This window comes from Primulina tabacum, chromosome 5 (assembly GCF_025594145.1).
Source record: "Primulina tabacum isolate GXHZ01 chromosome 5, ASM2559414v2, whole genome shotgun sequence".
Lineage (NCBI taxonomy): Eukaryota > Viridiplantae > Streptophyta > Magnoliopsida > Lamiales > Gesneriaceae > Primulina > Primulina tabacum.
Genome location: NC_134554.1, coordinates 41,969,812 through 41,977,403, shown reverse-complemented (window position 1 = coordinate 41,977,403; position 7,592 = coordinate 41,969,812). Strand labels below are relative to the sequence as shown.

General features: G+C 33.6%; 1 pseudogene; it reads left to right on the top strand.

Moving 5' to 3' along the window:
• Positions 1-166: 166 nt before the first annotated feature.
• LOC142547751 (heat stress transcription factor A-2c-like) lies at positions 167-2,344 on the top strand (annotated as a pseudogene).
• The last annotated feature ends 5,248 nt before the right edge of the window (positions 2,345-7,592 follow it).

Genomic DNA, 7,592 nt, shown 5'->3' with positions numbered 1-7,592 from the left:
CAAGGATTCTTTTTTGAAACATAAAATATAGATTAAAACAATTGTACGTAATAATAAATTATTCAAGTTTCCATATATTCAAAGTATTAACCATCTGTCTTAAATAATGTATAAATTAATGCATGTTGCCAATAAATAATTCAACTTCCCTATTCTATTTAAATATTTTCTCCCATTTTTCCTAAAACCTAGCTTCCTCCATCTCCACTCTTTCATCTTCTGTTAAATTGTTGTATATATTTTTTCCAAAATCACAGCCAAATAAATCCCTTCAATTTTCTTGGAAAATAACAAAGAAAAAAAGGGATTGTTCCGTCTTGTGACCGTCGTATCTCCTCTTGTTTCTTGAATTATATTCTTGATTATCTTATGTCAAAACCCTATGCATCAACAAGATCTGGAAAAAAAAAAGAACCACAAATAAAGGGCTAGCTTTTTCCACGAAAAATATTTGAACCACGAAAAAAATCTCCGAAAACTTATGAAAAACTCTATAGATTTTGTAAAGGAGGAGTATGTTGGATCAAGTTCATTACAAGATTGGGATAACGAGGATCTGATTCCTCAGCCAATGGAGGCTTTGCTAGAGATTGGTCCTCCGCCATTTCTCAGCAAAACTTATGATTTTGTTGAAGATCCAAGTACAGATGAATTCGTTTCTTGGAGTCGAGGACACAATAGTTTCATTGTTTGGGATCCTCAAAAATTTGCAACCAATATTCTTCCAAAGTACTTCAAGCACAATAATTTCTCAAGTTTTGTGAGGCAGCTTAATACTTATGTGAGTAATATTAATTCTAAGTTTTATATCTTTCTTGAAAATTTGTTTTATAATGTTTCTTTCGTTTGAAAAATATCTTTGCTCATCTCGTTTGGTATATGTTCGATCCATATCCAGTCTGGTACAAAGATTTATTAAGTAAGTGTATGGGATCCTTTGTATTTGCTCATTCTTATTATAATTAATTTAAGAGTCTTTATAATAACTTGAGTAGAGTACATTGTGTTAGTATAATCTTCTGTGATTCAAGCTCTTAAAAATAATTCAGCTCTACCAGTTTCTAATTAGCCAAAAACAACTGAAAATTTTAATTTCTTCCGATGTACTTTTTATTAAGGAATTAGTTCATAAGGTAGAGCTTCTTAATTCTCTAATTGTGTTGAATGGATTTAAAAGCAGAATTCTTGATTCATAATGTTTCATCAAATCCTGTCAACAAATTATTTTTTCAATATTTTACAAGCTTTCTAGCTTGGATTTCTATTCAATATATTAATATATTGTATAAATGTAATTTTCCAGGGCTTTAGGAAGGTTGATCCAGACAAGTGGGAGTTTGCAAACGAAGGTTTTTAAGGGGACAAAGGCATCTTCTAAAAAACATTGTAAGAAGAAAGAAACAATATTCGAGTTCTCAAACGTCGATTGATCAAAGTCTAGGCTCGTGTGTGGAGGTGGGAAGTTTTGGATTAGATGAAGAAATCGATCGATTAAGGCGCGATAAGCAAGTTCTCACGATGGAGTTAGTGAAACTCAGGCAGCAACAACAAACCACATTTTCATGTCTTAAGACAATGGAAGAAAGGCTTAAAGTTACAGAAATAAAGCAAAAACAAACTATGAGTTTCTTGGCAAAAGCATTACAAAACCCCTCTCTCTTGCAACAAATATTGCAGCAAAATGACAAGAAAAAAGAGCTTGAAGAAGTGATACGCAACAAAAGGCGGAGAAGAATATTAGACCACGTTTCAAGAAATGTTGTGGTTGAAGAATCAGTATTCCATGAAGGGGAAAATATTAGTTTGGCCACAATTGGGAATCTTGCATTTAGAGAAACAGGCCAAGGAAGTGAAATAAACGCATACGATCTTAAGCTAGAGCCTCAGGATTTTGATGAAATCCCAAGATTTGGTGATTTGGAGCTTGAGAACTTGGCATTGAGTATGCAAAAACCTCAACTGATGATGGAGGGAAAATCTTTGGACAAAGGGGAAGAATATAAGCCAATTGATGATCACGGGTTTTGGGAAGAATTGATACATGAAGGGATTGATGAAATTGAGAAAATTGAGGAGGGTGGGGATGATTTGGCCGAGCAATTCTAAGATAGAAAGGAGATTTTTTTTTATGGCTTATGATTTTTTGGCTATATTATTTTACATTGCATGATTGGGCTCACATATTTGCTAATATTACATTAAATAATTTTGGGTCTTGGATTACCCCTACGGGTACATCATCGACCCTACTCGTATTGGGGTTTTCTTAGGGGTTAGTTTCAGCAAATAATGTTTCCATATTGGAGATTATACCAATTTCCCATAATTACTCACATCCAATTGTTTGTTACATTAATTTTATCATCATTTAATTTATTTGTTAGCCAATTTGTTTGTATTCGTTCTCACTTTACTAAAATGGTCACTTAAGTTGATATAAGAGTCTATTGTAAGCCACTATAAACTATTTTAAACCGTGTTTCTAATTCATGTGGGACAAAGAGTATTGCAATCACTTCTTCTTCAGAATGCTATACGATGCGTCCTCGTTGCGGCCGAACCCTTGATCTATTAATATTGAGAATGTAGAAGTGACTCATATAGGTTTAAGAAGTGGCTCTTGCGAATGTAGTACGTATTTTGCTTCATACGTTCAAAAGATGACTCTCGTACACATAATTTTAATCTTGTAGTTTATAATTAATTTTGATATTCAAGTGGATAAAGTATTAAAATTTATTACTTGCAAATAATTATGGGGCTAATTTTGATATTCAAATAAATAAATTAAAAAATTAAAAAATTAAAAATATTACATCCCTACGCACACTTGACAAAAATTAATTAATTTCATCTAAATACGAAGAATTTTTTTGGAAACTCAGGAAGTTTTGAAGGGGCAAAAAACATTTTATCCAAACAGAAGTAGCATCAAACTTTGATTAGGCTTTCAGCCACTTCCATTTAATTTTTTTGGAATTGATTCATTGAAAGTTGTGTGGATAAAATGTCTTTTAACATTGATATAATTATTAATGAAATACTTTCATGTAAAAGAACATCAATTGGAAGTTATCCTAAATAAAAATCATACAAAAACAAAACATAAGAGAAAAATCATTCACAAAATTAAAAAAATAATATTTTTTCATGAATCGAATCAAGTTGAAAATCAATATAAATGGATAAGTGAAACAAAATCACACGAGATTTTGTATGCTTTGAAATCCTGTCAGGTAATATATATACAAGAATAAATAATCGCTTGTGTACCAATTTCTGGGCTGTCCTTTTAAAAAAGTAAAATTAAAAAAAAGCCTGAAAAATCATTATATCAGCCAGATTTGCGTTCGTGATTGGGCCACGTACCTTCTTTTCAAAAAGGTCCCATTTGCCAAATAGAGAATAAAATTTCAGTCATTTTGTCCCTTTTTTAATTTCACTTTAAAACGTGTGTCATTATCAAAGGACAAAGAAAATATATTTGTTTTTTCGAAAGAATTGAGATTCTATCGGTATTTTCTTCTTCAAAGGGAGTGGACCCTTTATTTAGGTTGATATTTAAAAATATAATAATATATTACATTGTCGTGGAGATATTTGTTAGCACGGCCAAACCAAATCATGCCGTATTCTTTTATTTTTTTTCAATTTTTTTTATTTTATATATTATTAAATGAAAATGTTATTATTATTTCAATCTCTTTCGTGGATACTACTACTTCCTTTTCGATTATTTCTGTCAAGTTCAAATTTTTTGCATCCAAATTCCAATGTCTACGATTGAGTTTGTTGATAAGAACCAGTGTTCTAAAACTCCCCGCTTAGGTCCGCCTAGACGCTGGGCGGTCCAAAACCGCCCCGATTTTAGGCTAGTCGAAACTTCTAGACGCCACCATATTAATCAACCGCCTGGCGCGAAAGCCGTCTAGGCGATTTTATAACAAGAAGAGAAGGCAAGAAGAAAGGAGTGGATGTTCTACTTGCTAGTGAAGCAACTATGGCACAAGGAGTGGATGTTCTACTTGCTAGTGAAGCAACTATAGCACAAGGATGGATTGTTGATGGTGGAGATGAAGATGTTGAGACAAATGTTGAAGATGTAAGGGAACTTCACGAAGAAGAATTTGTATCAGATGAAGAGAAGGAAGAAGCCATGGATTTTGAGTTTGAATCCAATACAGAAGAAGTATTGGAAAAATATGGACATGAACTAGTTAGATGTTTAGGTTTAATATCAATATATTATGTTGGAAAAAATGTTGAACAAGTTTAATTTTCATTGTACAACGGTTGTAGTAAAGTAGTAAACTGATGTGGATGATTCATATATAAAAATTTATTAATATATATTTATTATTACAATTTTAAATTTTATAATAATATATATTTCATATACAAACATAATACTCATGAACCACTTAATGAATTTAAGCTTTAAAAAAAACCGCATAGTCGCTAGACGGTAGGTAACCGCCCGCCTACCGCCTACCGCTTTTTAGAACACTGATAAGAACTATGGGAATCTACGTAAATTCTCCTTAAAACCACTTATAAAAAAAATCAGTCTAAATTTTCGTTGTTTTTCTTCTTTTTTCCGAACTTATGATTTCAATGTTCTTTAAATTAAAATTTACGCAATATAACTTTCGAATTTTGAAACAAAGTTTATGTAAAGATTTTGAAACATAGTTATTTTCTTTTTCCTTTTGTCCTGAGTATACATTTTTTAGTTGGAAAATTTTAACGATCTGATTTTGTTTTTTAGCGATCATTTGTACTATCTCTCGACAGAATGACCTTGTCACATTCAACATTGTATACTTAATTAAATTCCATTTAATGTCTCTTAACTTTTTTTGGCTTTAGCCCTTGTAACTTCCGAAAAATTGATTGACTTTATAACACTTTAAGAAACAATATGTCAATTGGGAGTTGGTAGGATACTATGAAATAATTTTTAAACTGCAATGGCTTGAGTTCAATGTATCCACTTCGATTTGATCATATCTGACTGGTTGCAGTGCAATTGAAGTTTAATGGTTATATTCGTACACCTCATTTCTGATTTGGTCTGGTCAGAAGACAGATGATCTCTGCAGCTTGAGTTGATAATATTCTTTGAGCGGTGTGACTTGATCCAGCTATCGGAAAAACTTGTAAATAAAAAAGATAAGTGGTTGGATCCCGAACAAATAGATGCTATTATATGTCAATCACCAAAACTTATGGTAAAGTATTTTTCCCGATTGGCTTAGGGTTAAAGAAATATTATAAAAATTTCTTCTTTTTTGGTGATGGTAAAATCAAGCTATAGGTCTATACAACAATTATAGAAAAAATGGTTAAGTAATAGAGATGATTCAATCAAATTAATTTCATTGAGTAAATGAAATATCATTAGTACAAGTGCGTGAAAATAACAATCTACTATACCTAAAAATAAATAACATATCTACAAAAGCTTGAACTTGAACTGCCATCGATGTTTCTACCTCATCTCCTCCTTTTATCATCCTCCCCAAACCTCTTTTTTGTCATCACCATGCTGCATAAACTCAAGAATTTTTTGCAGCTGGCTAAAAAGGGTTGTGATATGAATCTGGCTAGGCACTGTGTGCAAATGTTTGAGAGAATATTTAAGTGTCGTTGTTGTTTTGGAATTTCAAGTATGGTTGTGATTAATAATGAAGAATCAAACATATTCAATTTTTTGAAGGAATTAAAAGAAGAAACACTTCAAGGATTCATGGTGAGCTACCAAGGAAGTTCAATAAATGGGGTGTCTAAATTAGAGAAACTTGAGGAACATGGACACAATGATGGAAGTGTTTGGAATGTAATTCAAGTGCTAAAAGATCATGAGGACAGCATCACGAGCGCCCCCCCTCGCGCCAGAAGCGACGCAGCCACGCGCGCGCATGCGCGCATGAATCGGCGCAGCCGCGCGCCCAACGCGTGTTTCGGCACTGCCGCGCGCCGCGCACCAGCGCGTGTTTCGGCGCTACCGCGCGCACCCGGCTGGAACATGCAGAACAAGGCGCGCCACAGCGCGAGATCACGCGCTACCGCGCGCACTGCCGTGTCAACTTTGCTAGCCAACCTTAGTTTACTACTTTTACACGATTTATGTTGTTTTTCTTGCTTTGTTTTGTCTATTTAATGATTGTAAACACTATGAACAATTCATAATTCAGATTGATAAGAAATATTTTGAGGTTTTCTCTCAATTCTCAAGGCTTTTAAAGCTTTGTTCATTACAAATCAAACTTATCAAAGATTGTATCTTTGTGGCGTTTGTCGATTGTTTTTCGCACGGATTGTCAAAACAAGTTATTTGAAGGTTCGTTTGAAATTCGATTGTTATCATCGTTGATATTTGTTGCTAATTGTTAATTGCTTAGAGGTGAATATCACAAATCTTTGCTTGTTTCAAAAGATCGGGACAACACAATCGATCCTTGTTCGATATTGAATTGAGGGCGCGATTCTAATAATCGTGTTTGCTTTCATTTGTACGAGGATTCGTATCATTTGGTATCAGAGCTTCTGGTTCTGTTTGATTCAAGTAAGTTATCGTTGTTGTTGTTACTTTCAGATCTGTCTAAAATTTCAGTTCCGATCTCAGATCTGTGGTATCCTTTCGTTTCTATTGTCAAATCTTTCTATATAAAAAAAATATAAGAAAAGAAAAACATAAATTTCGTTCTGTTATCAGATCTGTGTTATTCCTTAGTTTTTTCAGATCTGTGTTATCATTTGTTATGTTTTCAAATCTGTGTTATTCTAGTGTTCTTGGCTTTGTGCAATCCAAGTGAGACAGTTGCAAGTGTCCACAAGTTGAATCTTGTTAGTTTGATATACAAGTACAAAGCTTGAGCAGATCTTAGAGAGAACTATCAAATTCGAGTGAAAACACTTGAGTACGAGCGTTATTTCTTTGGAGTGACCGGTGAGTATTTTGTAGTGAGAAAAAAGAGAAAAAAAAAGAGAGTCGAGTGAATTTCCATTGGAGTGACCAGTGAGGATTCGTGGTGAGGAAACTTATATTTTATTGTTTTATATTAACCTTTTCTTGCAGGTATAATGATTGACGATCGTCAATTTCAATCAATGTTAGGAGGGTTGGATAAAATGTGGGAGAAGGAGTTTAAGCCTCTACGAAAAAATATAGGAGGTGTGAAGAAGAGGAGATGTATGATAGGTATGTTGATGGGATAGACGAGTTAGTAGATTTGGAAAGAATAGAGCGTCGCATTTGGATATGGATGATGATATGCGATGTGAGGAAGATAGAGGAGTTGGCATAAGAGGTGAACGTGGTTTGTATGGGGAGTCGTTGATATCCACGTGGAGGACAAGCTTGGAAGAGAAACTCGTTGCTAGGCCAAAGAAAGAGTCGAGAGTTGAAGCTAGCAAATATGAATATCAAGGTACAAGTAAAAACTCAAATTCTAGTATTTGTGATATTATATGTTTTTGGTGTTTAGAAATTGGTCATGATATCAATCAATGTCCACGTGATAAGGTGACCATAGTAGAATCATCTGTTGAGCCTGAACCTGAATATGAAGTTGAGGATGGGGAGATTG